The sequence below is a fragment of the Pogona vitticeps genome, chromosome 1, assembly GCF_051106095.1.
Source record: "Pogona vitticeps strain Pit_001003342236 chromosome 1, PviZW2.1, whole genome shotgun sequence".
Lineage (NCBI taxonomy): Eukaryota > Metazoa > Chordata > Lepidosauria > Squamata > Agamidae > Pogona > Pogona vitticeps.
The window spans coordinates 237,420,141-237,443,013 of NC_135783.1; the positions used below are offsets into that span (position 1 = coordinate 237,420,141).

At 41.8% G+C, this 22,873-nt stretch overlaps 1 long non-coding RNA gene across 2 annotated transcripts in view; it reads right to left on the minus strand.

Moving 5' to 3' along the window:
* Positions 1-18,674: 18,674 nt before the first annotated feature.
* The window catches only part of LOC140703023 (uncharacterized), a 29,962-nt gene continuing 25,763 nt past the window's right edge, over positions 18,675-22,873 (minus strand). For both annotated transcript variants that reach the window (XR_012082307.2, XR_012082306.2), the window contains one exon: positions 18,675-20,234. This is a non-coding gene — a long non-coding RNA (uncharacterized LOC140703023). The remainder of the gene's footprint in view (positions 20,235-22,873) is intronic.

Here is a 22,873-nt window from a genome sequence, read left to right on the forward strand (position 1 = left end):
AATAGCAATACTAGTGGGATTGCTATCATAAAGTGAATCTGCTAATGTCCCATTTGTTTAAACCATGTAACATTAATGTCTGTATCTCTCTGAATCCCAGTATAGGTGGCCCTTATTTTTGCTGCTAAGCAGTATAGATATGACTCACAGAGATACGACTGAAACAAAGTCTTACATTTGATTTTTCCCCATCATGTTCAAAACCACATTATGCTCTGCTTGTCAAATTTCAGATGAAATAAAATGATGTCTCCCAGCCTTGAATTATTGTCTTTTCCCACTGCATGGAGGAAACGTTCCCACCCCACCTTCATATCCCATCAAATCCCCAAAGCATTAATTAGCTGCTTATATTTTTGTCAACTGCATAATAAAAGTACAGCAGGTTGCCATGCCAATTAGGGCGTTTACTCCAGATCGAGTCTCTCTTTCTATTAAAACCATAGCTCCCAGGGGGAACCAGATCCAAACCTGTTTGTTGCTGGCTTTCTGACTCATTTATCAGAGAGCCTCAGAATAACAACTGTCTGCTCCCAACAAGCTTCCTTGTTTAGGGTACTTATCTACAACGGTCCTGAGCTTGCTGAGCTGCAAACAACCAGACACTTATGAGGATGGGTGAGGAGGAGCATAATGCATGTCCTTCCATGATAGTGGGGTGGGTAGTATGTCCCTCTCTAAATGCTGCTGGATTGCAGCACCCATCGTCCATTACCAGTGACTTTGCTGACTAGGGTTGCTGAGAATACCAATGGCAGTCAGAGGTCCACAGGTTGCCAACTCTAGTTTTATACTTGAAGCTTCAGACTCCGGCATCACTTTTGCTGCTGCCAACCACCGTTGCAGCCATTGTTTAGCCTTAGAGGACACAGCAGTCTTGCTCCATAGGGCCTGATGATGGCAAGTGGGTGTGTTTGGGGATGGCAGCAGGAGAAGTACCTCTAGGCCAGGGGTTCCCAACATTGGGTAACCTGGGTGTAATTCCCAGAAGCCTTCACCACCAGCTGTGCTGGCTGGGGTTTCTGGGAGTTGCAGTCCAAGAACACTAGGGTTATCCCAAGGTCAGGAACCACTGATCTGGGCAAAAAGACAGATCTGTGCGATGGGCCAGGGAAATCTGCTAGAGAAAGTACTTCCTAGATGTACAAAGCCAGTGAATTGTAGATGGCTCATGACCAGTGGAGGGGGGCAAGCTAATGATGTTGTGGAGTACATAAATTTCCATTCAGTGCATATGCTTCCCTGAAATGGACTTTAGGTGCTAGTAAGTTATCTGCTTTCCTTAGATACATAATACTTTTAGCTATCCATCTGATCTCATTGCAACCTGGTGGCCTCCAGGCATACAACACCCATTATCTCTAGACAAGGTGCAGTGCTTGTTTGGGGTAACAGGAGCTATATCCCGGCATTTGTTTTTAGTATTACTGATAACAAAGAGCGCCTTCATGGACAGAGGATGATCTTCTCTTCACACAGTCACACATACACACCAATGCCATTGTGTGGAAGACGGTAGCTATGATGAGACAGAAAAACAAGCTTATTCCTCTCTTCATGCATGTAATTTATTCAGATTTTAGACTGCTTGAGCAGGCTTCTGTTGCATTCATGCAATGTCTTAAATTGGTTAAGTGGTGGCTATGTGGATTTAAGGAAAGAAATTGATGCTGTCGTGAGGAAGACCCTGAGTGATATGCAGCGATATAACCAACTCTTCCTATTTTCCTTCTTGCTTTCAGAATGATTTAAGGATCCCTTCCTCTCAGCCCTTTTGCTTAGGTTCTTGGTTAATATCAAGACAAAGTTTCTCTGTGTACATTATTAACTTGTTTTCTTTGACTTAATTACTTTTACTTAACAGTTCTACTTGGCTTCAGAGACAATGGAGTGATGGATTCTCAATGGTTTCTTTCCTTAAAAGTTTTTGGGATTCCTAATTTCACCCTGGAGTTCAGTAAACACGCAGGTGCACATACATACACTCTTCCTGGTGAGATCATCTGCCCCCGCCCCCACATGTTGCCTTTCTGGATGATAGCAGAAGGAAGATCAGGTAAATTTTATCAGATCTTGGTGGTTCCTGTGAGTAGCTATGGGCCAAAGAGAATAAGAAATAGGAACAGAATCAGGTGACAAACAGATCACAGCTACCAAACTCTGTAATTACAAAGGCTGAGTCCAGGTAAGTGTTACAGAAAGCTTGCTGACAAGATGAAGCACTCTAACTGAAAGCTAGGAAACTCTGCGGGAGATGCCAATGAAGGTGATGACCCAAGTCATTCCCAGCCTTCTCCCATCCTTGTTGTTTGTTATGTACCAGATCTGGCTCTGGCCAAGATGCTGTTTTAGATGGCAAATGATAGCTGCAACTTTGAACACAACTTGTGTGTGTTATGTGCTGTCTTCTTCAACCGGGAAATCTGGTGGAGGTCCTGGACTGCTCATCAGCTCGCTGTGATGAGTTTGCTATTCATTTTGAGGAAAAAATCGCTCAGATTCGCAGTGGGCTGGACTCCACTGTTACTGCAAAATCAGAAGATTTGTCCAGTGTGCCGTGCTTAGGTCAAACTTTAATGGATGAGTTTCAATTGTTGAGACCTGAGGATGTGGACAGGGTGCTTGGATCTGTCCGTTCTACCACGACGCCGCTTGACCCTTGCCCATCTTGGCTAATTGGAAGATCTGCCAGGGGGGTTCGCACTTGGGTCCAGGAGGTTGTGAACGCCTCTTTGAGAGAGGGAGTGGTCCCTACCACCTTGAAAGAGGCGGTAATTCGACCACTCCTTAAAAAGCCTAACCTAGACCCAAGGCTGGTGGTTAACTGCCGACCAGTGGCGAACCTCCCTTATTTGGGCAAAGTGTTGGAGCGGGTTGTGGCTGAGCAACTCCAGGTGCTGCTGGATGAAATGGATTTTCTGGATCCATTTCAATCAGGTTTCAGGCCGGGTTTTGGTACAGAGACTGCCTTGGTCGCCCTGTACGATGACCTTTGCCAGGAAAGAGACAGGGGGAGTGTGACCGTGTTGATACTCCTGGACCTCTCAGCGGCTTTCGACACCATCGACCATGGTGTCCTTCTGGATAGGCTGGCTGGGTTGGGAGTTGGGGGCACTGTTTCACAGTGGTTCTGCTTCTTCCTAGCTGACCATGTCCAGAGGGTGGTGCTGGGGGACAGTTGCTCTGCCCCATGGCATTTATGTCATGGTGTTCCTCAGGGCTCGATAATGTCCCCCATGCTGTTTAACATCTACATGAAACCGCTGGGAGAGGTCATCAGGAGGTTTGGGCTGAGGAGTCAGCAATATGCTGACGACACTCAGCTCTACCTCTCATTTTCCACCAATCCAGGTGAGGCGGTTTCTGTGCTGAACTCATGTCTGGACCTGATAATGGACTGGATGAGGGTTAATAAATTGAAACTCAATCCAGACAAGATGGAAGTACTGTTAGTGGGTGCTTCGCCGGACTGGCTGGAGAGCCATTTCCCTGCCCTGAATGGGGTTACACTCTCCCTAAGGGACAGGGTCCACAGCCTGGGGGTGTTCCTGGACCCCAGTCTAACTCTGGAAGCTCAGGTGGGCTTGGTGGCCAGGGGCGCCTTCTTTCAGCTGCAGAAATTATACCAGCTACGGCCCTACCTGGACGAGCAGAGTCTCATGACAGTTACACACGCACTGGTAACATCTCGTATACATTATTGCAATGCGCTCTACGTGGGGCTGCCTTTGAAGACGGTCCGGCGATTGCAACTGGTCCAGAATCGAGCTGCGTAGCTGGTGAGTGGTGGGGCCGCTAGAGAGCACATCAAGCCGATTCTGTTTAATTTACATTGGTTACCAGTTGCTGCCCGGGCCCAATTCAAAGTGCTTGTTTTGACATATAAAGCCCTAAATGGCTTGGGCCCTGGATACTTGAAGGACCGTCTCCTTCCATATGAGCCTACCCAGCCGTTAAGATCTAGCCAGGGGGCCCTTGTGAAAGAGCCATCCCTCAAGGAGGTAAGAGGGATGGCTTGTAGACAAAGGGCCTTCTCGGCAGCTGCCCCCAGACTATGGAACGCCCTCCTGACTGAAATTCGTCTGGCGCCGACACTGATGATATTTCAGCACCAGGTCAAAACTTTCCTGTTCCAGAAGGCTTTTAATTGAAATAACATCAACTGTGGGTCTTGATGATGGCAATTTTAATTGTATTTTATATTTTATTGTATTGAATTTTAATTGTTGTAAGCCGCCCAGAGACCTTTGGGTAGAGTGGGCAGCATATAAATAAAATAAAATAAAATAAAATAAAATAAAATAAAATAAAATAAATAAATAAATAAATAAATAAATAAATAAATAAATAGGGACCGACTTACAACAACCTTAATTGGGGGCTCAAAGTAAGTGAGATATTTAAGGAGTGGCTTTATCAGTTCTGCCCCAATCAACTTAATTTCTACGGCCAAGCAGGGATTTGAACCCAGGTATCTCGTTCCATAATCAGTCACTGTACTCACTACTTTGCTCTGTATGCACAGTGAACCATCTGTGTTCTGTTTGTACAGTGTAAAATCTTGCTTCAAAAGAACCACTTCAGGATGTTGGTATACTGAACATTTCCTCTGCTCCCCGGTGGAGAGGCAGTGGGAGTCGGGGGGGGGGTAATTAAAACACTTTGTAGACTATCACTGAGGTGCTGCATCAATTTAAAAATGAAAAAAATCTTTGGTTTGTTTGAGGGTCCAGTTGACTGGTCTTTTAGTTGAGTGCAACTCATCAGTGATAGTAGATTAGAGTCCCTTTTTTTAAGGTCACTTCTTCTGCCCCACCACCAAGAAGCAGAGGAAGTGTTCAGTTTACCAATCTTAAAGTGGCTCACTCATTAAGCCACTTCATGATATTAGAAATTCAAATGTGAAGGAGCCTTGACAGCCAGAAGCTCACTTTTGGTTCATTCCCAGCAAACGCACAAACTGGAAATGAATCAAACCAGAGCTATCCTACCCATACAAAAAACGAGACTCAGAAAGATGTGGATAGGGGCACTCTAGATTTGGTTCTCTCTAGCAATTACATTGTCTGATTGCCAGAAAATGAGTGAACCAACCATTCCTACTGTGGACAAATCGACTGGTTAAATACCCTCTGACTGCACCTGTAAATATTATTGTTTTGTTATGTGTCCTCAAGTCACCTCCAACTTATGGTGACACTATGAATGCGAGCAATTTCCAAAATGTCCTGTCCTCAACAGTCCTGCTCAGCTCTTGTAAACTCAAGTCTGTGGATTCCTTTAGGGAGCAATTCAACTTGTCTTTGGTTTTCTTTTTTCCTGTTGTCATCCACATTTCCCAGCATTATTGTCTTTTCCAGAGAATCCTACCATGATGTGCCCAGAGTGATATGCCCATCACCTCAATTTCAACATGTTTGCCTCCAGAGATAGATCAAGCTTGATTTAATCTAGGATCCCTTTATTTGTCTTTCTGGCAGTCCTTTAGATACAGATTCATATTGGAAGAGGTCCAAGCCAAAACTAGGCCTTTAAATCAAATCTGCAGGTTGGGTGCTGAATGAACTGAGATCCTTGTGCAACCTCAATTGTTACTTTTGGGTTTCCTTTCTGCTTTTCTACGGCTACTTCCTGCTTCTTGTTTTTCTCTTTGCTAGAGAGAGGCAGTAGCTCATGTGGGCACCATAATGAATGCCCAAGTGCATAAGACAGCTCTAGGGACTTCAATAAATAAGTGCAGTGTTGTTTCCCAATTATTTTTCCTCCTGTTCTGTGAACAGAGTGGATTTCCAAAGGCAATGAACAACATTTTCTTTTTGTCTTCGTATAAGAGTGATTAATTATATTTAATAATTACATGGTCTGAATTAGAGCACATCACTCTTCTTGCATAAATACCAAATAGTTCTACTAGTCAGGGGCTGGCTGCAGCTCCTGGACACCATAAACAATGTCAGTTTTGGAGATACTATGGCACCACTTCCCATTAGTCATACTTCCTAGATGATCTTGAGCCCTATTCAGGCTTTGAAAAAATTGTAGAATACTCACATGTAGAAGGCAGCACTCTGTCTTTACTCTCTCCGGCTTCAGTTTCATCACCATTTCATATGTGGGGAGTGATGACCCAGAGGAAGGAACGCTGTGCCATGTGCAGGGGATCTCGATGTGACTTGGGACAAGATTTTGCAGACTCCCCACTCAGTTGGAGAGTTCCCACTGTTAGCAGAAGCTCTCTTCACAATAACAATAGGGAATGGAAACAAAATGCTCACCTCCCTTTGTAAGTATAGTACACATTCTTTAAATGCCTGAATAGGGCTGTGGAAGTGTTGTGATGCAATCAGACATGACAAAGTACCCTTTCGAAGACATTTCAGCAAGCTGTGGAAACGCCACTGCACCACTGTCAGCACAGTGTGCTTTTATTTTATAAAGGAGTTCAAAGAAGTGGAAAGGAAAAGAAATGGAAACATTAAGAAGAAGCAGAATGCCTTCAGCTGTGTTTTAAGGTTAGGCACGGCAAGCAACAATAGACACATGCACACTCAGACACACAGAGAGACTAGAGAGTGTGGAACCTTAGTCTCCTCCAATTAAATAGTCATGTCCAACAAATGGCTGTCAAACAGCTAGACAAATATTCCAGCCATGTTCTAGTCTGAACTCTAGCACGTCATACTGCATGTAAACAGAAGGACACTTTTAACGCAGCTCTCACTGGCTGGGAAAACTATGTCTGCATTGTACATTTTCAAGCTCTACAGTCTCCAGCAAAGCCTCGCTCAGCACATTATATGGCAATCCCAGTGAAGGAAGAAAACAATTTTTCAGCAAGTCGGCAGGTGGTGAAACTGCAACAGTTGCCACTGACTTCACAAGGCCACTTATCCAAAGTGCCCTTACCTACTGCATGGGTGATCCATGAGAAGTTTTTCCAGTCCTCCTTCTGTGTGAGAGCCTGGCAGAAGGCTCACAGATACACTATTGTTAACAGTGGAACCAGTTACCTTGGGAGCTGGTGAGTGCTCCAACACTGGAGGCATTCAAGAAAAACTTAGATAGTCACCTGGCAGATATGCTTTGATGGTATTCCTGCATTGAGCAGGGGGTTGGGCTTGATGGCCTTGTAGGCCTCTTACTACTTCACTTTTCTATGATTCTATGATTGCTAAGTGGTGTTTTCGCCATAGGCCCCGAGTTGTCCTGAGTGTTGTCCCCTTTCTAGAGAACCATACCAGTTCCTTAACATGTGGAAACCTTAGATCCATTTATGTGCACCCATTGGCGATTTACATAGTCTCCTCCTCTCCCTCCTTGTTTTTTGGAGTGCTGTGATTGTATAGGTACAACACAGATGCAGGCATGGTCATGCTGAGATGCTGAGTCAGAATTAGCACCTGCTGGTAATGAGTGGAGATAGGTGTCCAGCTGCTTTAAAGCTGCTTCAACACAAAAATCAAACTTGCCCTTCCTCCATCATGGTTTCCCCTAAAATTTGTCTGCTCACCTAGGAAACAAAGTGATACCCTGAGCCTTCAGCTAGCATCTGGAGACCTCTAGTCTGAAGAGAGACACCCCAGATACAGGCTTACCATTTTATTTACTGAATAGAAACTAGGTCTCAATCAATCCAATTGAAAATAAACCAGGGATACAGCTCAGGCCCATGGACTAACACCTACGATAAACCCTATGGTTTATGATGAAACAAATCTCACTGAATTCAGTTAAGTTGTGCTGCCCATGGAAGTAGATTTAAATAATAATGATTACATGTTGTCAAGGCAAGTTTGACTTACAGCTACCCTTAGTAGTTTACCATTCCCTTCTTTTGGGAGTTACCCTAGGACTGTTCAGCTTGTCCAAGGCTACACAGGCTGGATTTATTGCTGGGAAATGCAGAGGGCTATCAAGCTCCCCACCTCAGTCTCTGAAGCCAGATACTGAACTCACTGAGCTATCCAGGCATCTGGAAGTAGATATAACAATGGGTACATTCTCATACATTTCATTTTTTTTGAAAGGACAAAACACTCATATAGTACAGAAAGAGAATGTATAAATGCCAGTAATAGAGAAGTAGGTCAAAAACATGCCTCAGCTGGCATGGTAATACACTGATAAATGGTAATACGCTACTTACAGAGACAGTGCTGCAACAGAAGCAAACAGACTCAAGTATGATATTGTGGTACCGGCAGAACCCCTGCTATTTCCAACAGGCAAATCCAATTCAGCATAGCTCTGTTGAGAGCTTCTTAAATGGAGGTCTTTCTCCAAGTGCAATAAGAACAAAATGACTTTTTAATACCACACAACTTAAATGTGCTCACTTGAGTGCTTGTTTTTCTCAACGATGGTTAGTAAGACGTACCCTGGAGCCATGAAAGCAGGCTCATTGACCACCTCTGGTCTCCAGTGGTTAATAGGGCCATCCTGAGCACTGAAGGAGGTCAGAACACAACAGCAAGTCCTACAGTGCTACTTAGTGCTCAGTGGGTTCCTCTTCATAGATCTCCCCAGGAGAGAGCACAGAATAAAAGTTATTATTTATTGCAGTTGCTACAGTGTACAAAGTAGGTTTGGGTAAGCTTTATCTTCAGCTAAGATGCTTTATTATTTCTTCCAGGAACTTTCTCTCACTCTGTGTGTGTGTGAGAGAGAAAGAAGTTCTAAGTCCTGTGGGTTTGTGTATAAGTCCCATTTTAGTTTACTTATTGATTGCCATATCAAGCTTGTTTACTTCAAAGCAAGTATAATCCAGTCTCTGTGCAGGCTCAGAGCAATTTAGAAAATAGCACTTACAAGACAATACAGCTCCCCAAGCTTCTCCTATCCAGGAAAGGCACAGCATGGTTTGGAGCCAAGGAAAAGCAAGGGAGACAAAGCTAGACTTTCAGGACACCACCCATGTTGCAAAGAGTGAGGGGCGGCGGGCTGCAAAATGTCTCAGTTTACTGTTCTGACGAGAACTCCATTTCCTAGCAAGCTTGCTTTGTATTTTGTCTGCAATGTGAGAAATCAGATTGTCTCATAGTCAAATTAATGTGATGAATGACTTAAAATATAATGCGACTACAAGCTGAGTTGGGTAGGGTTGCCAAGTCTCCAGACATCAGCCGAAGTCTCTGAGAACAATTACACTTCCCAAATATCGCCAAGTGGAGAGAAGAATATTGGAGAAAGCAAAAGTAGGAGAAAGTCAGAGTTTTGTGTGATAGGTGGCTTTAAAGCCCAGGCACCCATTTTCACTCATTTCTGGATGATTTTGGGTTCAGTGACTAAGCAAAAAATGGTTAGTTATGGGTGTTGGGCTTGCCTCTCTCCCAGACCTTGTTCTGCTAGACCTCTGTGGCATCATGAAGACCCATTCTTCTGAAGGGGAGGGGTTGGCAATGCTTAATCCACTTATTTCATTTTTACAGGTCAGAAGGAACCACTTCAAATCTTTTCCTTATAATATCTGTGATTTCAAGAGGTTCTCTTCACTTTTTAAGGCAAAAATTAAGAAAGCTAATTTTTTCTTTAAATGTACCTCATGCAAGGATGGAAAATCTCCCAGCATTAGACAGGTTGCTTTTTTCTTCAGTTGGGTGTTTTAAGGATGAGATATTTGTGAGCATTCATTACATCTTTACTTCTGAAATCACAAGGGCCAACCCCTGGGCCTGCAATTTTTGCTCTGAAATTTCAGGAAATGGGATGCTGCTCATCGGGCAGCCTTAATGTTAGACTGTGGGGAAAAGTGGGTGGGTCCATTGTATGTACCTGCAATTATATAAAACAATCCAGCAAATGACTTTATGCTTAGTCCATATACAAGAAATAGTAATATTAGTGGTAGTAATAATAATTCTAATATTACCGTTTCCCCCCAAATAAGACCTAACCTGAAAATAAGCCCTTGTATGATTTTTCAGGATGCTCGTAATATAAGCCCTACCCCAAAAATAAGCCCCAGTTCAGTGAAATCCTGCCCTCCACCCTTGTGCAGCAACCAGAAGATGACATGATTGTATTTGAATAAAAGTAGATTGTTATACATGAAAAAAATAAAACATCCCCTGAAAATAGTTTTTTGGAGCAAAAATTAATATAAGACTCTGTCTCATTTTCAGGGAAACACGGTAGGGGTGAGTGAGCCTTTGATGTTCTTTCAGTGATTGTCTCTAAACATGAATGATTTTACAAGAGGTATGAATTACAAGCTTCATGTTTCTTTCATATTCCCTCATTTTTGTAAACATTTGGTTCCTGGTCATCCTTTGTCTATCAAACCGCCTGAGACATTTTTCATCAAATAACATTATGAGAGTGGTCAGCAGCCACCAATCAGAACATCCTGGAAGGAGGTGAAGCTTTGAATCTGTAAAATGGCCCAGAGTCTAGTTTGGAGTGCTCTTTACTTCAATCGTCCCTTGTGGGAATACAGTGTGCTGAGCTCCTGGTGTCCACCATCTTGGATTGGTACTTGCCTGCCTACCTGTGTGTCTATCTGCTGTGCCTCCACCTTGTATCATTTCCTTTTTTGTCTTTTCTTCCTTCTTTTTTTCAGGGGGGGATTTCTCCCCTCCATTTGGGGTATTACTTTTGCTATTACCAGGCAGTCTGCCTCTGCCGGCATACCTCTTTGAGATATATATATATATATACAGTGGTGCCCCGTATAGCGAGGTTAATCCGTTCCGGATTAACCCTCGCTATACGGAATCATCGCTAAACGGGTAGGGGAAAGGTATTGGAACGCATTAAACTTTGTTTAATGCGTTCCAATACCTTCGTTACTTACCCGTTCAGCGAGGATTCCAGGTGCCGGCAGCCATTTTCGCGCCTTCGCTAAGCGAGGGCAGGGCGCGAAAATGGCTGCCGGCAGCCATTTCCGGGCTTCCGGCGGCCATTTTGGAACCGCCGATCAGCTGTTCGGCGGCTCCAAAATGGCCGCCGCAATACCCGATCTTCGCAATGCGGATTTTCCCCATTGCGAAGATCGGGTATGTTTCCGTATAGCGATCCCGAAAAAGGGATCGCTATACGGAAACATCGCTATACGGTGCACTCGTTAAGCGAGGCACCACTGTATTTGGATTTTCTCTCCTCTAATTTCTCCAGATTCCCACACACTTTTTTTATGCGGGGGGAGGGTCCCTTTTCTTTCTTGGATTATTTTTTGCTGCTGCCTAGCCTGCCTGGTGCTGCAGCAAAAAAGTATCACATAGTGCTTGTTTGGATTGGCTTTGATTATTATTATTATTATTATTTGCTTTGTTTGTTTGATTTTCTTGTTTTTTGGAAGATAGGAATGAGTATGTGTGTGTTTATTTTGCTAGTCTTTTCCCTATTAAGAAGATGTAGATACTTTCCCTGTTCCACTGATTTTGTTCAAAGTTATTTCATTAATTTATTGTGTTTTCATTTTGTTAATTTGGTGGTTTTTATGGGAGTACTTTGTTTACTTTTCTGGGGGGGGGGTGAGCAATGGGCCGGGGGTAGATTTTGCAGTTGTTCCAGTGTGCCGCTAAGCTGTTGGTCTAGCACAACTTGGATGATTTCTCTCTTGTCGTTCTTGGTGTTGCGTTGTTGTTGGCTGCTTTGACAAGTGGGTATCTCTGCATGCTTACGCGTGTCCTTGCCTTGTTTCTGTTGTGTTGTCCAGAGCCAGGTGGCTTTCCCTTTCCTTTAAAACAGAAGGACAAGTTCACAAAATATGAACATGAATTAGACATCCCATTAAAAACCACACACCACAAAATGAAAGAAATATGAAAATTTTCACTGTGTGCATTCCATACTACTAATACTAATACTAATACTAATACTAATACTAATACTAAAACACTAAAATACTAATACTAATACTAATACTAATACTAATACTAATACTAATACTAATACTAAAACACTAAAACACTAAAATACTAAAATACTAAAATACTAATACTAATACTAAAAGTGATTGAAAGTTTACAAAATAAGGCCTCTTAACTTTAAAGCTGGGGTGAGGAAAATGGACTGCATGCAGTCTCCAAGCTCTTTTTTGAGTCCCTTCATCCCCCCCCCCCAGTATCTCCTAGTACTGCCCCCAAATGTTTAAAGTATCATCACTTTGTCACTTAAATTCTGTTGTGGACTGTTAAATCTAATTTGAAGAGAAATTCTTTAATAACTTACCTTTTCCCACGGGTTGCCCCACTAGCTCTCTTCCTTAAATCTTGATTCTTCATTGTGGAATATTAAGCCTTCTGTTATTTAAGACTTTAAGTGATAATTGCTTAAAAGTTTTATGACAATGGGGCTATTAATCATCAGAAAAATACAGAGCTACAATTATCTGGTGTCACTGCTGCTTAATTAAAGTAAGTATAAGTAAATATATAAAGAGAGAAATCAGTCAGCTAATTTTATTTAATGAATTATTATTTACTGGCTGAAATCCTCTTTGTGCAGGCAAACTAATGATGCCTTCAACCACAGTTCCCAATTCCCCTGAAGGTCTTGAGGTTTGTGTAGGATCCCTTTCATCACAGAAAAGCTGTTGGGCAATGCTGGGCAGAGTGTGTAATTGTTTAGTTTCCAAAACCTGCCACTACCAGTAAAGCCACCCTGACACTGCAATTTTTGGAATTTAAAGACAACTCCCCCCCCCCCAAGTTCCACAGCTCCAAACAACTTCCCCATAAAGAAAGATATTCCAAAAGAGCCTTAGGACCTTCAGGGGAATCAGAAATGCCTGTCTCCACAGAATCCCTATGGCAGAAAACATCATCAGCTTTATGCGGTGTAGCTGCATAAACAGGATTTCAGGTTTAGGAATGCATGTCCATGGGAAATTAATTGTATGTCAGGAGTAATATTTATTGACATACAAAGAGGTTTTTTTTATTTATACATGGTGAAATTTTATATTGATCAGTTCTACATATATTATAAATCAATGCTAAGTCCATTCATTACATATATTTTTTTCATATAGTCATTTGTTTTTACATGTCACATGTTGCTTTTTACACATTATATCAGACTTTATGTTTTTAGATTCCATTCAAGTTTAAAGATTCTGTAAGCTATTTTAAAAATTCTCTCTCTCTCTCTCTCTCTCTCTCTATGTGTGTGTGTCTCTGTGTGTGTGTGTGAGAGAGAGAGAGAGAGAGTGAGAGAGAGAGAGAGAGAGAGAAGAAAACTGAAAAGGTAATTAGCTGATTAACCATTTTGATCATGTCCTCATCCACTTTGGTCACAAGTGTGGTCCTTGAGAAGCTAGATTACCTGAGAAGCAGCTCATAGTCCCAACATAGTTGCCCATTCCTGCAATAAAGGGACTTTCTGGGGCATTGTCTACATGAGGAAAATCTTAATGCTTTCGGTCTTTCGAATTTTAGAGGCAGGAGACGGAAATTTGATTCGGGTTCATCATCTTTACTTTGAAAAAGGGTGGAAATGCCTGCACCATTCTTCTAACTAGTTTAATTCTCATTCTCATTAACTCTTTTGAACCCTAATGAACTTACCTTCTATTTGCCTTTATTTACGATCCATTCTCAGTGCCACAACAGTCCAAGGAATGTCACCTTTTTAATTAGCTCTCGCTAATTAAAAACAAAAAACAACAACGACACTCCTCTGGATGCTAGATGAGAGAGCACAAAAGCAAGTACGAATTGCTCAGAACTGCTCTTCTTCACTCAGCAACCAGGGGGCGGGGGAGGCAGCCTGCCTTGTGAACACTGGCTTTGAGTGAAGAGCTTTTGAACGTTTCTAAACCATCTCTTAAAAAGACCATTCTGGTGCCGCTTGTGCTGTATTATGTACATGATGAGAACATATTTTAGTCTTAAAAGCCTCCAGAAGTGGAGCCACAGCTTCAATATGACAACCACAGGCTGCTTGCTTCTTGAAGCGACTAATGTAACATTTTCTCCCTATAGCTCATTCAGAAACCTGCATGGCAAAAGGGCGCAGCATAGTGATTCAAGGTCGGGGTTTTTTGATGCAATATTCAAATGGGGGAGAAGACAAATGTTATTTCCAATGTTCTTTTAAGAGCAACAAACAAGCACCAGTATGCTCTTCAATACTGCTGAATCCAGGGATGTCAGAGCTGAGTCTTGATTGTCTGAAAATAATGATGGCCCTTCTCTGAAAGATCTGGGCAGGCAAGTTCAAGGCATTTCTCCGCAGTGCTAAAACTTGAAATTCAGAAATGAAACATAAGAAGGAAAATCTGGGGGCATGAAGTTGCTCAGCAGTAACCCGTGGACAGCTGACTGAGCAGGCACACGGGCCATTTGGTCACAGTCTTTCCCGCCATGGTGAGAGAGATCATACTGTATTTCTGTGCAAAGGAGAATAATCAGGTTGTGTCCAGCAAAAGCCTCCTGCGGGTAGAACTTGTCTTCTTATCAGCAAGAGGCTTTTGAGTTAGCTTTTCTGCTGGCTGAACAACAAAGAACACAATCTTTCATTTTCTTCTCTGATTGGAATCATTATATCATCATGATAGAACTGCAGAGCTGGAAAGGACCCTATGGAGTCAAGCCCCTATCTAGGAGGCATAGCAGGGAATCGAACTCTCAGCCTCTCATTCCGCAACCAGATGCCTAAGCCATTTGAGCTACCCGTTTTCCTTGAAAAATAAGACCTAATCTGAAAATAAGCCCTAGTATGATTTTTCAGGATGCTCGTAATATAAGCCCTACCCCAAAAATAAGCCCCAGTTAAGTGAAACCCTGCCCTCCACCATTGTGCAGCCACTAGAAGATGACATGACTGTATTTGAATAAATGTAGATTGTTGTACATGGAAAAAATAAAACATCCCCTGAAAATAAGCCCTACTGCATTTTTGGGGAGAGCAAAAATTAATATAAGACCCTTTCTTATTTTCAGGGAAACACAGTACAGTATCCAGTATGTCCCCTTGAACTCTGCCTCAGAGCACTGGAGGAACTTTCAGGAGAACATGATTTCTGGGGTTTGCTGTGGTGGGGGGAAACAGCAAAAATCACCTTCCCATGCTCTCTACCAGGGAACAGCATTCTGAATGGTGCTTGACTTGGCAATAGCCTCACTGATGGAGTAGGCACTGTACATCCAACTGCTTACTTTGAAGTATTTGTCTCGCCATATGCAAACTCTGTGCAAATCTGTGCTCTCCTCTTTTTGGTTCCTGGTTTTCATTCAGTGGGAGGAATGTTGTGCAAATGGCCAACCTAATCTCTTCACTGCAGCCTCTGGAGGTCGAAGCTTTAATAGGATCTTCTATGCCGCAGCCCTGTGTCCACACTGTGTTCTATCCAGCCCCCACCCCTGTGTCTGGGACCTGAGGCCATGAATATTGGCAGCAGTAGCCATGTTCACCTCCATCTCACCCCATAAACTTGCTTTGGACCAACCAAAAGACCTTTGAGGAGGAGAAATAATTTGCCCTCACAAACTAAACAAAGTGGAGGAGGCTATGATTGTCTGAACCCATTTGAAGCTGATAGAAATATTTTGAAGCGATTTTGGAGTAACCTGCATGTCACCTGCCTAGCATCTGTGCACAATGTTAACACATATGCAGGAAAAAAGAGATTCATCTCTAATGAAGCAGAGACATTTCCTGCTACACCTGAAAGACCTGTTATTTTTGTTCAAGCACTACATCACTGCACACAATACAAAGTTCTATCTCATGGGGCTATGGATACACAAGCAGGGAAAATCGATGCTTTTTAGATGGACATTCATTCAAATGCAAGTCTTTCACAATGGTAGATTTTCATGTCTGGTAGGATGGTTCAAGGATGACCCTGGCCCTAATAAAAGATCCATGGCAAGAAGTCTCGCTGTTTGCTTTTGGTTAAGGATGGAAACAGCCCTCGTTCTTCCCAAAAAACTGCTGGTGCAAATTCGTAACCAGCAGAGTTCCTTTTCATGTTTGATTTTCTTTTAAAAAGGACTTGGCTTGAATGGAGAAAAAGACTGGATTGATGGGGCCTGATGGAGGTGCATAGCCCATTAGGTCTGATCCTTGTTGAATTCCAGAAGCCCCACAAAGCCATAATCTCACTGAGCTGTCCTTACCAGCTCATCTGCTGTCAAGAAAAGTTCAAAAATGATATATAACTACACTCAATACTATATATATCATTGCACTTTACACTTTGTGCCAAGAATCATTCAGCTCAGCACATACAGTGGTCAGAAATTCTGGTAGTTGAAGTCCAGCATCATCTGGAAGATGACATTTCGCCTCTCCCTGATTTGACTGATGGCCCCCAGGCCCTGCCAGCCATCACCAATCTGAGTGTTTGAATCAGTCAATCAACGGATGAATGGAAAGCCCAAGGCAGGCATTACAGGTGGTTTCTGCTGTGTTGCCTTGCTTCCTCTTGTGCACATCGTATCTTGACAGTGCTTGACCAACTGCAGTACATGTTAGTGGAGCTTTTAGCATTGCCCCTTGGGTTTTGAATGAATACTTAGATATATTCACATGTCTGAAGGAAGCCTCTACCATGGACTGCCAGAAAGGACAAATAAGTGGGTGCTGCATCAAATCGAGCCTGAACTCTCTAGAAGCAAATGCATCTAAACTAAGGCTAGCATATTTTGGACATATCATGAGAAGGTAAGATTGACCAGAAGTGATGATAGTGGTAGGAAAGATGGAAGGCAGTAGGGAAAAATAAGATTGAACAGGAGGTGGGTGGACTTAATCAAAGAAGCAGCAACTTTGTGCTTGCAAGACATGAATGGCAAGACCTTTTGGAGGCCACTAATTCGTAAGGGAAGCCAGCACTGAACATTCACAGCGATGACATATTTATATGTGCAATAAATACTCATCAAAGGGTAGGGGGTAAGGAGGAGATACTCCCAAAATAACCAAAATATAGTACTATATATCAAAATTATATAGTAATTATATTTATAATTATATTAATATTATATATTATATTATATTGATATTGATATTAAAGTTAGCTTGACTTCATGGAGAGATTTTTCTCATGCTTAATTTGTGAGTTGAACAGAGATGCTTAACTTCAGCCAGACTATGGGTTTTTTGATTGTTTATGAATGCCAATGGCATTACCACACAAAAAAGAATAAAATCTGAAAGCAACATGGAAAGAGGAATGAAGATCTAACTCTGGCCAAGACAATTCTTTAAATGGTGTGTGATAATCACATCATTAAACACATCCTGTGTCTGCTACATGCTGTCAAGTGAAAACTGACTTACAGTGACTCTAATAGTGCTTTCAAGGAAAGTGAAATATTTAAGGAGTGGTTTTACCAGTGTCACTACCCCCCACCTGGAACTTCCATGACCAGGTAAGGATTCAGATCAAGATTTCCTGAATCCTAGTCCATCAGTCTATCCACTATACCTAACACAACCGCTTCATACTATTACACATATCTGTCTACTGTAAACACCACACAACACCATAGGGAACTAGATGACAGAAATATTGGACCAGAATATTTCTCTCTTACTTTTATATGAGCAGCATTTTGATTATTTACATTTAGTTCCCCCCCCCATGGAGAACCATTAACTCACAGGAGCTTACGGATTTCCCCAGAATTGTATAACTCAGACCAAGCTTTATCATAATGGCTGAAATCCTGCTAGCATATGTTTGTGCTGCAAAACTCAGATGACATTTCAAATTAATTTAATTTGATTTTGTTTGGGTCACAGACTTATTGGGGATGATGAGATTGAACACCATCTGAACACCACCAGGCACCTTGCAGATTTGTATGAAGTACTGTAATCCTAGTACAGCATTTCACCTGTACAAGGTGGTGAGCGAAGCAGTTTTCCTGCAACTGTACATTTAAAAGGATAACAAATGAGCAGGCAGTGCTGCTGATGTGAGAACTCAACCATTCAATCTATGAACTGGATCTGTCCACATGAACATGGCATCTCCTTTTTGCTACCCTGCATGGAGAGCAATACATTTTGCGACAACCAGCCCTTACAGCAATAATAAGACTGTAAAATGGCATGGTTGCTTTTAAATACGAGGCCCCATTATCAATACCTACAGTAGATTTGTTTGGTTATTTATCTATTCACCTATCTATTATACATACGTCTATCTATTTCAGGTACAGAGGAAAGGTTTATCTGAGTACCTTACGAAGGAAAAGGGATTTACTACAACTGCCTGGGGTGGGGAAAGAGAATAAAAAATGATCAATTCCTACAGGGGTTTTAAAGCAACAGAGTTTGTCCTTCTTTAGCTTTATGAAGGTTATAAGTCTCTCCAGAAAAATCTTCAGAGCACTATTAAATAAGACTTTTTTTAGCCTGCCCGGTTCACTGAAAATAGACCCGCATCCATACAGTGGTACTGAGGTAGCAGAAATTCTTTTACAGAAACATTCATTCCACTTACCACTCCTGAAGCCTTTACTTTGCCCACTGACTTATTTAGAAGGTAGGCAAATTAAAACGTTTTCCACAAGCAGAATGATAAAGAAGTGGCTGTAGCTGCTTCATATCGTAAAAAGGGGCCTCCCATTCCTCTTGGTCCCATTCTTATCCATCCCCCATCCCTACCCAAACCCACTTTATGCAAACTGGTGGCCTGGAAAAAAAAGGGGGTGGTAACTCACAAAACTTATACTGAGATAAATGCATTGGTCTGTGTGTGTGTGTGTGTGTGTGTGTGTGTGTGTGTGTGTGTGTGTGTGTGTGTGTGTGTGTGTGTGTGTGTGTGTGTGTGTGTGTGTGTGTGTGTGTGTGTGTGTGTGTGTGTGTGTGTGTGTGTGTGTGTGTGAGAGAGAGAGAGAGAGAGAGAGAGAGAGAGAGAGAGAGAATTATGTTCTGCTTTGTTTATGCTGAACCAGGCAAAAGTGGCTACCTCCTTGAACACTGCTATAAAGGGGCTTCACTCAACCTGTACCCTCTGCTACAACCAAACACAAGTTTATGGCCTTAGTGAGCAGAAGGCCTTTGGGTTCATCTCTTTGCAATTTTATGGACAGTTTTATTATTGTGATTTTAGAGTTTATGCTACTTCCTTTCCCAATGGTCACTCCACAATGCTGTGCACCACAGCTGCCCTCTATATTGTTCTCTCCCCTTGTGCATCTTTCTAAGGGCTCATTATGGTGAAGTTACAGGGCAGTGTTCTCAGGATAGTTATCTGAACAATTCTTCACCAGGGAATAGGCTTTTTGTCCTGATGTGCTTCAACCACAGATACATGGTGAGCCTGCTAGGTCATCTGGAGATCATGGCAACCTTTACAGAGCAGTTTTTCATACATTTGCTTAACACAGGAGGGAAGAGAAGAGGTCCAACTCACTGGCTTCTTCTCCAGTGTCAACCTTATACAAAAGATACTGATTCTGCATAGAAGGAGGAGACCCAGGTTTCACCCCGCCTCCCCCCCAAAAATGGCCAAGACCTCAAATGTACACATCAACCACAAAGGGTTCTTGAAGAAAGTCACCAAGCTTTAGCAGCCAGTCCCTGTTTTTAAAAAATTGCAATACAAAACAAAGGAGGTCCATTGGTGTACAGCATATTGCTTTGCATTCAACAATTTGCTTTCCCCTCCTGTATTTTAAAAAAACTTACACTACTAGGACTCCCTCTTTCCGTCTGTGTGTATGTAGTCCCCCCCCCCAAAAAAAAATCCAGAAATACCACAAATACTGGCATGGACCATGAAAAGGATTAGACTCAAGTGTTTCCGAAAAGGCAGAGGTCAACTTGGGTACCAAACTGTGTGTGGCCTAATTTGAACACTGACTGAATCTGGGAGCCAGTGCTCATCTCTAATTTCAGTCCTATTTCAATGAGACTTAACTGTGATATTTATTTGGATGAGACTCACTGAGTTCTGAACCAGACAGACTCTTGTTTATAGTCCTTCTGGTCATGTTCTATAAAATACTATTTACTCAGTCATGAATAATTATATGGACTTGACCTTTCAAATGAAAATGAAAAACAGCCCTTTTTATCTCCCACCTATTTTATGCTAGTAGTTAAACTCAGTTTGGGAACTGAGGAAAGCATTATGCTGGCCCCAGAGAATCTTCATAATTAACCTTTCAAGAGAACTAGAAAAGAACAATGTCAAGAGAAGAATAACACGGACAGTTTAATATGATTTATTCTGTCTGGGATGTGGGGAGGGTCCAAGGTAGTAGTCCGTCACTGTGAAACCATCAGTTGTTATGGTCTTGGCTTCAGTTATGTCTCAATACATGTTCAACCTGCAGTGAGAATACAGAGAGATATCTGTGAATGGTGTGACACTGAAGATGCCAATTTTTGCCTTGGGCTTTTTGAAGGAAGATACCTATAAATGAAATAAGCAAACCGGGAAGGACGTAAGTAGGAAATCCATTTTACTTTTTTCTTTTGACCACATATGATAACTCCTTTCTTTCATTTCTTTCTTCAAAACCTGTATTTTTCAAGCAACCATCTCAGGTTAGGCCCTTCCCAAGTTCTTATCCTGGAGAGAGATCAAAAATGAACAACAGTAATGTCCTTTACTAGCATTATCTATTGTTACACTTGTCTCCTGCTTTTCTATGTGTGCCTCTGAACAGGGACCAATCTTGTTTGCTTTATATTATTGCTGTACAAGCATGCAGCAATATATATTGTGTGGAATCAACATTCCACATTCTGTAAGCCAACTCAAAAAATAGGGGTGCCTCAAATAAAAAATTATAACTATGAAACTGGGATCAGCATCAAATCCGGCACAGATGTAGCAGAAAGTCATACGTTGAAAAACAGACTTGGCAATTGCTTTGTGTTTGGGTGAAAAGTGGTTAACTGATGGAAAAAAGGAGTCAGCTTCTGGGATTTTCCCCTGTGTGTTGTTACTTTGTAAATAGCAATGAGCAGAAGAGGGTGTCCTGTAGCCCATCTTGACTGCTGGTATTGGTGTTGTCAGCATTCAGGATGACCTTTGCTATGTAAAATGTGGCATCCTTTTTCCTGCTTGCAACATGGGCATGATATTGTGGGTACAGAAGCATAATATCCCACATCCATAAACTTCAGGTTTTTTGAAGAATTGAATACCTCAAAGCGTTAATTATATTGACTAGGTACATTGATGGGATTGTATGCTGTGGCTTTAAAATCATCAAAACCAAATCTACTCTAGTGAACCTAGTGTTCAGGCAAGATGCTCATAGCTAAGACTGGCTTTGGAGAATGCCAGAGAAAGAGCACAATGTCACTTCCCTGCTGTGCCTCTAGAATACACTTTTTGTTGTTTAGTCGTGTCCAACTCTTCCTGACTGCATGAACCAGAGCACGCCAAGCCCTCCTGTCTTCTACTGACTCCCAAATACACTAGAATACACTAGATACCTTATTAATTTCCAGTAGAACAAGCTGTGGTGAGCTATTTGCTGGTGATTCATGGGACCCATGAGCCTGAAACCCAACTAGCACATGGACAGACCAAATTAAACATTATGCTAAGTGTTCCATAGGGACGAGGCAACTAAATTGGGGATCCTGCTGGTGTTTAATTTTCTAGAAAGTTCTCAGAGGTATAGACAGAATATATATCACGCAGCGTTTTCCTTACAACATGGCTACGTGTTGCTGTAGTCTAAAGGTGACAGTAATATTGTCCATCTCCTGGCGATATGAAAATGGAAGTACTGCTATATTATCTAGCAGTAGCCTCTTTGCTGTCCACTAATTCTTTTGGGTTTTTCACTGTCCATTTTTTCCTTCTGTCTCCCAGCTGTCCTCTAGCAGCTGCCATTTCCTGAAGATGGAACAGAGTTAAAACTGGGATGAAGAGTTACTCCACTGGCTCTGCTAAGAAACCAGCTCCATTTGGTTTCTGTTCCAACTGGCTATTATGATAACGTTGTTATCATAACAACTGATCTGCTTTTTTCCTTTCTCTATATTTTTTATTTTCCTCTCATCCTTTTCCCCTTTCCCGTCCTGTCTCCCAGACTGTAACCCTGCAGGCAAAGCCTCTCTTGTTTTATTCATTGCATCTAAAAAAATCTGAGAGGTCATTTTAGCTTTTCACAAGAGTGATGTAAAAAGACTTCAAATAACCAAATATGTTTGCCTGGTTTCTAAATGAAAGAGACTCTTTGACTCAAGAATTCTACCATCCGCTGAGGAAAAAAAAAAACTTCTCTTTAAATCCTAAATCTCTGATTCACTGTTGTAGGCATTGATGGGAGCTAGGGAATCTTTAATATAGACGTTTCAGCACCCTAACAGAAATATTGATTCAGAGTCAAAGTAGATTATGGCTTAAATTCAGTTGTGAGTCACAACTAGAGTAGGCCTGTTGAATCAATGGAACTTATGGAGGAGTTAATTCTCTAACACCACTCAGATTCAATGACCGTACTCTAGCTGTAAGTTACTGTTGATTTCAGCTGTTAAGTTGAATGTGTCTTCCCTAAATAAACTTGTTTTTTCTCCCACAACTATTTCCCACCAGATATATATCTCTCAGCAATCAGACTGGCAAATTAAGCCCATATTTGCCTTCTAATAACCAATCACAAAACAGGGCACACTTAATGTAAAATACAGAGCTGAGGAAAACCATTGTAAAGAGGTTTCTTTCAGCACTTCTAGGAGCACCTCTGCAAGATACGGAATTAGCATAGCATCTAATTTATTTATTTATTTATTTATTTATTTATTTATTTATTTGATTTATATCCCACCCATCTGGTAGACTCTACCACTCTGGGCAGCTTCCAATATAACATATTACATGTTCTCCTTTTAAAAATTGTTTTCCTTTTCTCTCAAAATGTTTGGATTCACTTGAAACATAATAATGTAACATTATATAATGTGGATGGGCAGTTCCCAATATCTCCATACCTATTATGATGCA